The sequence below is a fragment of the Muscardinus avellanarius genome (genome assembly GCF_963383645.1).
Source record: "Muscardinus avellanarius genome assembly, chromosome: 10".
In the NCBI taxonomy this organism is placed as follows: domain Eukaryota; kingdom Metazoa; phylum Chordata; class Mammalia; order Rodentia; family Gliridae; genus Muscardinus; species Muscardinus avellanarius.
In genome coordinates this window covers 93767444-93777917 of record NC_137796.1, presented here as the reverse complement: position 1 = coordinate 93777917, position 10474 = coordinate 93767444, and positions in this window count along the sequence as shown.

The following is a 10474-nucleotide window of genomic DNA, read 5'->3' as shown; positions in this document are numbered from 1 at the left end:
CACGGGGCAGGAAGGATGGCACAGGCAATCAAAAGCCCTCTGGGAGAGCTTGGGTGACAGGGGAGATGGCTGGAACTGTGGAGAAGAGAGATGCAGGTTGAGCCAGGGAACTTAGGGAGCTTCAACATGCCACCTGCCTGCTTCTCCAGCAGAAAGCAGCCAGCCCTCCACCTCTTTTATGACTGGGACCCCAGAGAAGACCTCAGAAAGCTCCACAGAAGCCATCACTATCCTAGTGGGGGTAGGGGTGGGGTGGGGGCCACCCCACCTCCTGCAGGAGTGAACCAGAGAGGGAGCTAGGTCATTCAGAGGAAGGGAAACTCATCCATCCTTGATACTAGGCCTGTGCTTCCAGTTCAAGGTCATTCCGAGCCCTAACTTCTCAAGCCTGAGACTTAGCTCTTAGAGAGATACACAACTTCTTTTCCATTTCTCTAGGGGCAAAAGAAAAGACTTCATTGAATGACAATAAACAGATTAAATAGGAAAAAGTAAATTTATTAATGTGTTCAAGGGAAAAATCACAGCATGAGAGCTACCCAAAAATGCATGAATCTCAAAGCAAAAGTAAGATGCCAGGCATGGGGGGGGGGCATGTTTATAATCCCAGTACTTGGAAGGCTGAGACAGGAGGATCACAGGTTTAAGGCCAGCCTCAGCTACTTAGTGAAGCCCTCAGCAACCTAGGGAGACCCTGTTTCAAAAAAAGAATAAAAAATAGGCCTGGAGGGGGGAGTAGCTCAGAGGTCAAATACCCCTGGGTTTTATCCTTGGTACCACAAAAAAAAATTAAGTCAGATTATGAAAGCTTTAATACTCTAAGAAAAGGAAATGGGGTTGCAGGTGACTATTGAGGAATAGTAAATTCCTCATAGTAAATTAGGAATAGTAAATTCCTCCTAAACTCAGTGGGCTTGGAGAAACATACAGTGGCCTGGAGCAAAGGTCTCTAGGCATCAGAACAGACAATAGAATATTAATGGTTCTCTTTGGAAGGCACCAATGGCAATCTCAGTATCTTGTGTGGGAAGGGGGCAGCGGGAGGGAGCCGTGGGAAGCTCACCAAGTGTTATGTGCATGTAGAGCTCTGAACTACATTAGTGTGAGACTACAGTGCACCCATAAATATATTTTAAAAAAGAGACGACAGTGGTCCAGGTGTACTGATGGACTTCAATCTTTCTTCTGTGATTTGAGTTTAGCCTGAAAGCTCAGAGGTCATTATTTCTTCCTTGGCATTTTTATTTAAGCTGAAAAGGAGAAGTAAGACCTCCTCCTGCATCTGCTGCTCTTTTTTAATTTTATTTTTTTCCTTTCAATGCTGGGAGTGAAATCCAGGGCCTCCTGCATGCTAAGCAAACACTCTACCACTGAGCTACATCCCCCTGCCCCAACCATTATTTTATTTTATTTTGAGACAGAATCTTGCTAAGTTGCCCTGACTGGCCTTGAACTTGTGATTCTTTTGCCGAGTCGTTGCTCTTTTAAGTTTTTCTTTCTTGGTTTCTTTCCTGCTTCGTGGGGATTCTCCAGCCTTTTTTGTTTTTTATTTTATTTTGAAACAAGGTCTCACTAAATTGCTAAAGCTGGCCTCCATTCTCCTCCTGGTTTGGCCTCCCAAGTACTGGAATTACAAGTGTGTACTAACACATCCATCTTCCTTTAATTTAAAATAATCAGCATACCAGGATATCATATCCTGGGCTCCTTCACCCCCATGCGGCCAACCCTTACTGGTTTTTTTTTTTTTCTTATAGTAAAATACACATAACAGAAAATCTACCATCATTAAGAAAAAGAGAAAGAAGAGGAAAGGAAAAAAAAACAGTAACAAAATTTACTGTGTTAATTTTCAAGTGTATAGTTCAGTCCATGGTATTAAATACACTCATCATGGTCAGTCACCACCACCATCCATCTCCAAAACTCTCCATCTGGCAAAACAAAAACTCTACATACATTGACTCCCCATTCCAACCTCCCCCAGACACAGCAACCACCCTTCTACTTTGTGAATCTCTGGGTTTGATAACTGTAAGTACCTCACACACGTGGAATGGTGCCGTTTGGTCTTTTTCCATCAGGATTACTTTACTGAATGTAGTGTCCTCATAGCTCACCCATGTTCGGTAATACTTGCACTGCTTGAGCGTTCAACTTTGGCTGACCCGTTCACCCATCGGTGGATGCCTGGGCTGCTTCCACATCTTAGCTCTTGTGAATCATGCTCCCATGAACACATTTCATGACAAAGCCTTCCTTTCGATTCCAAAAGGTATATAGTATATCCATAAGTCTTTTGATATGGGGTGGGGGTTCTGGAGATTGAACTCAGGGGTAGTCTACCTCTGAGCTACACGGTATATAGTATATCCATAAGTCAAATACTATTTACTCTTTTGTACATAGGGTAGGGGTTGAACTCAGGAGTGATCTGCCTCTGAGCTATACCCCCAGCCTTATTTTATTCTTTATTTCTTTTTTCTTTTTGTGGTACTGGGGTTCCTGGAAACCCTTCTATCTCCGGGTTACACTCCCAGACCTATTTTATACTTCTTTTTATTTGGAAACAGGGTCTCTTAAGCCAGCGCAGCTGACCTCGAACCTGCGCGATCCTCCTGTCTCCACCTCCCAAGCACAGGGATTACAAGCGTGCTCCACCATGCCCGGCTATTTTTTATGTCTTAAAACATGTTCTCACCAAGTTGCTGAGGCTGGCCTTGAACCTGCGATCCTCCTGTCTCAGCTTCTCAAGTACTGAGATTACAGGTGTGCACCCCCACACACGGATCCTATTTATTCTTACTAATGTTACTGATCCAGTGTTCTTAAGAATGGTAAGTTTTCCAAAGGTTAGAGGAAATCCGCACTTTGGGGTGAGTTCTGTTCTGAGAAATCAAAAACTGGCCAGGCTATGGGTGTAGCTTGGAGGTAAAACATCTCTGAGTTCAACCCCCTGTACCAAAAAGAAAGAAAGAGAGAAATCAGAAACTGGGTTCCACCTGCCCCCCAGTACAGGGAGGGAGGGAAGGAAGGAAGGAAGGGAGGGAGGGAGGGAGGGAGGAAGGAAGGAAGGAAGGAAGGAAGGAAGGAAGGAAGGAAGGAAGGAGAGAAACGTGAGAGTGCTGATAAACAAGACAGAGAATCAGTCCACAGGTAGGGCTTCTCTGAGATGCAGGGAGCTCCCCCAGGGAGTGTGTTTGGGTTTGTTCTCCTGTGAGATGCTTTCTAGATCAGATTGCCATACCTTCCTCTCCGAAGGCCTGGCTGCACAATCCTTTTGTTTACTCTTAAGGTGCTCAGCTGGTAAACACTTCCTATTGCAAAAGATATTATGAAGCAAGAAGGATCTACCAGGAAGAAGAAACACCATGAATGGGAGAATGACCTTCAAGAAACAAGACCTTCCTCGTGAATTTTTAATGCAAGTAGAAGCTGGAAAGAGCAGATTGGTTTGGGGGAAAATAAATAAGTGACTTAAAGGACAAGCTCAAGAAAACCTCTCAGCATCTTTTTTTTTCCTTCTTTTTAAATAAAGAGATAAAAGTTATGAGAAAAGAGGTGAGACATAAAATATATATGTGACAACCAAAAATAAATTATATATATAATATATGGAGAGAGAGAGAGAGAGAGAGAGAGAGAGAGAGAGAGAGAGAGAGAGTGTTAATTTAGAAGGAGAGCACAGAAAAGCCAAAATTGCAGCCCCCGGCAGTTTGGCATAGATTTAATGAGTGCAAGCTTCAAAACTAGAGATTCCCAGGCTTGACTCTGAGCCCCAACCCTTTTAATTAGGCAAACCTGGGCAATTTCCTTGACCTCTCTATTTCAGTTTCTTGGTTTTACAAAATGAGTTAAAATAGTAGTATCGGAGACCCCCGGAGAAACCAGGCCCAGTAAGACGCTGGGTTCTGGGCGGGGGTCGCGGGCGGGGCACGCCAGATGGGGCCCGGGTCGCGGGACTCTGGGCCCCGGCCGAACTGCGCGTAGCACGCCAGACCCCTGGAGAAACCGGACCCAGTAAGACGCTGGGTTCTGGGCGGGGGTCGCGGGCTGGGCACGCCAGATGGGGCCCGGGTCGCGGGACTCTGGGCCCCAGGCCGAACTGCGCATAGCACGCCATACCCCTGGAGAAACCAGGCCCAGTAAGACGCTGGGTCCTGGGCGGGGGTCGTGGGCGGGGCACGCCAGATGGGGCCCTGGTCGCTGGACTCTGGGCCCCAGGCAGAACTGCGAGTAGCACGCCAGACCCCCGGAGAAACCAGGCCCAGTAAGACGCTGGGTTCTGGGCGGGGGTCGCGGGCTGGGCACGCCAGAGGGGGCCCGGGTCGCGGGACTCTGGGCCCCGGCCGAACTGCGCGTAGCACGCCAGACCCCTGGAGAAACCGGACCCAGTAAGACGCTGGGTTCTGGGCGGGGGTCGCGGGCTGGGCACGCCAGATGGGGCCCGGGTCGCGGGACTCTGGGCTCCAGCCGAACTGCGCATAGCACGCCATACCCCTGGAGAAATCAGACCCAGTAAGACGCTGGGTTCTGGGCGGGGGTCGCGGGCTGGGCACGCCAGATGGGGCCCGGGTCGCGGGACTCTGGGCCCCAGGCCGAACTGCGCATAGCACGCCAGACCCCTGGAGAAACCAGGCCCAGTAAGATGCTGGGTTCTGGGCGGGGGTCGAGCACAGGGCACGCCAGCTGGGGCCCGGATCGCGGGACTCTGGGTCCCGGCCGAACTGCGAGTAGCACGTCAGACCCCTGGAGAAACCGGGCCCAGAACAGAAAAAGATAAAGAAAAACATCGGAGAGGTGGTAAGAAAGCCGTCATGGATGCCAGGACACTGGAGATGCAGAAAAAACTTATCTAAATGCACTGGAACTTATGGAAAAATTCGCCGTGAAAGAGGACTGCTATTTCTCTATATTGTTAAGAATCTCAGACATCACATATAAGGAGAGAGTTTAGCGGAGACCAAGGAGAAATGCGGTGTTGAAAGAGTTCTTCGCTATGGTGGTGGAGACTTGTATTCAGGAGAAGCAGAAACTGGATCTTACCAACTTTATTTTTTTGGAGAAATTACACCAAATGTCGAATGCTACCATCACGCATGCTTCGGAACACTGGACAACATTCGGAGTGGAAAAAGAGCCTGAGAAGGATTTGAAACGGTGGAGGCAGTGGCAATGCCAGTGGCCAATATTCGGGGGAGGCAGAGATCTGATACATTACAACTGGAACCTTTGAAATAATAACCACAGAGACAGTGATCGGAACCTGCTGAGGGGTTAGGCGGGCGCCGGGGCCAGTGGCCGACATCGAAGCTTGCTGTGAGGCAAGGCCACTACTGAGGCCTCCGTGGCCGGGATTGGAACCTGCAGAGGGGTTAGACCGATGCTGGGGCCAGCGAGGCCGGCATTGGAGCCTGCCATGATGCAAGGCTTGTGCTAGGGCCTCCGAGGTCGGGTCCGGAACTTGCTGAGGGGTTAGGCCGGTGCTAGGGTCAGCGAGGCCGGCATCGGAGCCTGCCGTGAGGCAAGGCCAGTGTTGGGGCCCCCGAGGACGGGACCGGAGCATGCTGAGGGGTTAGGCCGGTGCTGGGGCCAGCGAGGCTGGCATCAGAGCCTGCCATGAGGCAAGGCCGGTACTTGGGCCTCCGAGGCCAGGATAAGAGCCTGCCGAGGGGTTAGGCCGGTGCTGGGGCCACCAAGGCCGGCATCGGAGCCTGCCTTGAGGCAAGGCCGGTACTGGGGCCTCAGAGGCCAGGATCGGAGCCTGCCGAGGGGTTAGGCCGCTGCTGGGGCCAGTGAGGCCGGCATCGGAGCCTGCCGTGAGGCAAGGCCGGTACTGGGGCCTCCGAGGCCAGGATAAGAGCCTGCCGAGGGGTTAGGCCGGTGCTGGGGCCAGCGAGGCCGGCATCGGAGCCTGCCTTGAGGCAAGGCCGGTACTGGGGCCTCGAGGCCAGGATAAGAGCTTGCCGAGGGGTTAGGCCGGTGCTGGGGCCAACGAGGCCGGCAGCGGAGCCTGCCGTGAGGCATGACCAGTGCTGGGGCCTCCGAGGCCAGGATCGGAGCCTGCCGTGAGGCAAGGCCGGTACTGGGGCCTCCGAGGCCAGGATAAGAGCCTGCTGAAGGGTTAGGCCGGTGCTGGGGCCAGCGAGGCCAGCATCGGAGCCTGCCGTGAGGCAAGGCCGGTACTGGGGCCTCCGAGGCCAGGATAAGAGCCTGCCGAGGGGTTAGGCTGGTGCTGGGGCCAGAGAGGCTGGCATCGGAGCCTGCCTTGAGGCATGACCAGTGCTGGGGCCTCCGAGGCCGGGATCGGAGCCTGCCGAGGGGTTAGGCCGGTGCTGGGGCCAGTGAGGCCGGCATCGGAGCCTGCCTTGAGGCAAGGCTGGTACTGGGGCCTCAGAGGCCGGGATCGGAGCCTGCCGAGGGGTTAGGCCGCTGCTGGGGCCAGTGAGGCCGGCATCGGAGCCTGCCTTGAGGCAAGGCCGGTACTGGGGCCTCGAGGCCAGGATAAGAGCCTGCCGAGGGGTTAGGCCGGTGCTGGGGCCAGCGAGGCCGGCATCGGAGCCTGCCATGAGGCAAGGCCGGTACTGGGGCCTCCAAGGCCAGGATAAGAGCTTGCCGAGGGGTTAGGCCGGTGCTGGGGCCAACGAGGCCGGCAGCGGAGCCTGCCGTGAGGCATGACCAGTGCTGGGGCCTCCGAGGCCGGGATCGGAGCATGCCGAGGGGTTAGGCCGGTGCTGGGGCCAGCGAGGCCGGCATCGGAGCCTGCCGTGAGGCAAAGCCGGTACTGGAGCCTCCGAGGCCAGGATAAGAGCCTGCTGAGGGGTTAGGCCGCTGCTGGGGCCAGTGAGGCCGGCATCGGAACCTGCCGTGAGGCAAGGCCGGTACTGGGGCCTCCGAGGCCAGGATAAGAGCCTGCCGAGGGGTTAGGCCGGTGCTGGGGCCAGAGAGGCTGGCATCGGAGCCTGCCTTGAGGCATGACCAGTGCTGGGGCCTCCGAGGCCAGGATCGGAGCCTGCCGAGGGGTTAGGCCGGTGCTGGGGCCAGCGAGGCCGGCATCGGAGCCTGCCGTGAGGCAAGGCCGGTACTGGGGCCTCCAAGGCCAGGATAAGAGCTTGCCAAGGGGTTAGGCCGGTGCTGGGGCAAACGAGGCCGGCAGCGGAGCCTGCCGTGAGGCATGACCAGTGCTGGGGCCTCCGAGGCCGGGATCAGAGCATGCCGAGGGGTTAGGCCGGTGCTGGGGCCAGCGAGGCCGGCATCGGAGCCTGCCGTGAGGCAAGGCCGGTACTGGGGCCTCCGAGGCCAGGATAAGAGCCTGCTGAGGGGTTAGGCCGGTGCTGGGGCCAGCGAGGCCGGCATCGGAGCCTGCCTTGAGGCAAGGCCGGTACTGGGGCCTCAGAGGCCAGGATCGGAGCCTGCCGAGGGGTTAGGCCGCTGCTGGGGCCAGTGAGGCCGGCATCGGAGCCTGCCGTGAGGCAAGGCCGGTACTGGGGCCTCCGAGGCCAGGATAAGAGCCTGCCGAGGGGTTAGGCCGGTGCTGGGGCCAGCAAGGCCGGCATCGGAGCCTGCCTTGAGGCATGACCAGTGCTGGGGCCTCCGAGGCCGGGATCGGAGCCTGCCAAGGGGTTAGGCCGGTGCTTGGGCCAGCGAGGCCGGCATCGGAGCCTGCCGTGAGGCAAGGCCGGTACTGGGGCCTCCGAGGCCAGGATAAGAGCCTGCCGAGGGGTTAGGCCAGTGCTGGGGCCAGTGAGGCCGGCATCGGAGCCTGCCTTGAGGCAAGGCCGGTACTCTTGCCTCTAGGCCAGGATAAGAGCCTGCCGAGGGGTTAGGCCGGTGCTGGGGCCAGCGAGGCTGGCAGCGGAGCCTGCCGTGAGGCATGACCAGTGCTGGGGCCTCCGAGGCCGGTATCAGAGCATGACGAGGGGTTAGGCCGGTGCTGGGGCCAGCGAGGCCGGCATCGGAGCCTGCCGTGAGGCAAGGCCGGTACTGGGGCCTCCGAGGCCAGGATAAGAGCCTGCCTAGGGGTTAGGCCGGTGCTGGGGCCAGCGAGGCCGGCATCGGAGCCTGCCTTGAGGCATGACCAGAGCTGGGGCCTCCGAGGCCGGGATCGGAGCCTGCCGAGGGATTAGGCCAGTGCTGGGGCCAGCTAGGCCGGCATCGGAGCCTGCCTTGAGGCAAGGCCGGTACTGGGGCCTCTGAGGCCAGGATAAGAGCCTGCCAAGGGGTTAAGCCGGTGCTGGGGCCAGTGAGGCCGTCATCGGAGCCTGCTGTGAGACATTACCAGTGTTGGGGCCTCCAAGGTCGGGACCAAAGCCAACTTAGGGGTTTGACCGGTTCAGGGGCCAGCGAGACCAGAACTGGGTCCTCCCATGAGGCAAGGCCGCTGCTTGAGCCAGCGAGGTCTGGATCAGTCCACTGAGTAGCCAGGCCACTACTGGGACCATCAAGAGTGGGATTGGTACTTGCAACGCAGCATGCACAGAGAAATATCGCAGAAAATATAAATCAGACGCTTCTCTTAATCAGCAATAACTAGGAGGAAAAGGGCAACAGGAAGAGGTTGAGCTATAGAAAGGGCCCTATAGTGAAGCAACTAATGTGACCAATCAGAGGGTATGTAATACTGGAGGACGGAGCCTCTTTAAAACGCAGGAGGTACATAAACAAATGTATCAAAGTAAATCACCAAAGAAGTGTGGGACGAAGGGGGGGGGGGAGGGAATGGGACGGGGGCTGGAGGAGGGCTCTTTGGATGATGTGTGCTTGTATATCCTCTCAAGTCTTGTACTCCAATGTGATTGATATATGACTACAATGCACCAATTTAAAAAAATAAATTAATTAAAAAAAAAAATAGTAGTATCGACTTCTTAGTGCAGTTAGGAAATCATGCAAGGTGATGTTTGTAAAATCATTTACATGAGGTTTTAACACAAACACTCTGAAATGTTATGCACCAAATCGTACCTTCTCAAAATTCATATGCTGAAGTCCTCACACCCAGTCCATTAGAATGTGACTATGATTTGGCGTTAGCACCTTTGAAGAGGTGACTAACAACATGAGGACATTACATTGGCCTTAATCCAATCTGACTGGTGTCCTTATAAGAAGGGGAGGTTAGAGCTGGATGTGGTCCCACATGCCTATAATCTCAGTACTTGGGAGGCTGAGACCGGAGGATTACAGGTTCAAGGCTAGCTTAGGCACCATAGACCCTGTTTAAAAAAAAAAAAAAAAAAAAGGACCAGCGTGTAGATCAGAAGTAGAATGCCTATGGTTCAATCCCCAGTACCACGCACGTGCGCACGCGCGCGCGCACACACACACACACACACACACACACACACACACACACAAGGTTAGGACATATAGGGACAAAAGAGGTCATGGGGACATAGTCACAGTGACTCTGCCAGCTGAGGAGAGAGGCTTCGGGAGACCTCAGACCTGCCAATGCCTGGATCTCAGACTTTCAGTCTACAGAACTATGAGAAAACAAATTTCTTTTATTCAAACCACCAGCCTGTGGCATTTTGTTATAGCAGCTTGAGCCAACTGATACATCACTTACCACTGTTACTATTTTAAAATCCAGATGCAAGGGACCGGAATGTAACTCAGTAGCAAAGAACCTGCTTTTCAGGTGTGGCACTCTGGGTTCAATCCCTGGTTCCAAAAAGACAAAAAATAAAAAAGAACCCCTTTAAAATCCAGATGCAAGCTGGGCTAGGTGATGCACGCCTATGATCCTAGTACTTGGGAGGCTAAGACAAAGTATTGAAGGTTCAAGGCCAGCTTCAGTAACAGACTCTCAGCAGCCTAGTGACATCCTGCTTCAAAACAAACAACAACAAAAAAATAAGAACCAGGCTGGGGTGTAGTAGCTCAGAGATCAAACGCCCCTGAATTCAGTTCCCAGTACCAAGATAAATCTAGATGCAGACCTGGAAACCAAGGTGCCCTTGGCTTTCCTCACTAATAAAACTTCCCAGGAGCAGTGTGCAGAGAACCTAAACCCACACTCCTTTCCAGCCTCGCCATGATGGCTGGCTGGCTGGCTGGCTGGCTGGCTGGCTGGCTGCACAGACCGTCACAGTGTGACTCATATTGTTTCTACATAGGGTGCATAGCTCTGTAGAGACCATCTGACGATTATGAGGAGCCAACAGCAGGGAAGTCCCTGAAATCCCCGGACCTACTCCCTTCCCTGGTCCTCAGCTCCTTTGGGCATGCCACGAGCATGTCACTCCCAAATAATGCAGTTCTCCCTTAGTTTCCAAGTCAGGGAGCTTGCCTTCCCATCTCCCCCTTGAAGATCAGAAGGTCAGGTTCCACCAAAGCCTACCCCAGATGTGGTTTTTAAAATAGTCCTTTCGGAAGCCCACAATTAAAACCTAATTGCATATTCTTGCCAATTAGTGAAGGAGTTGCCTTCCCTAATAATGACAGAGTCCCCCAAATCCAAAGGCTTTAT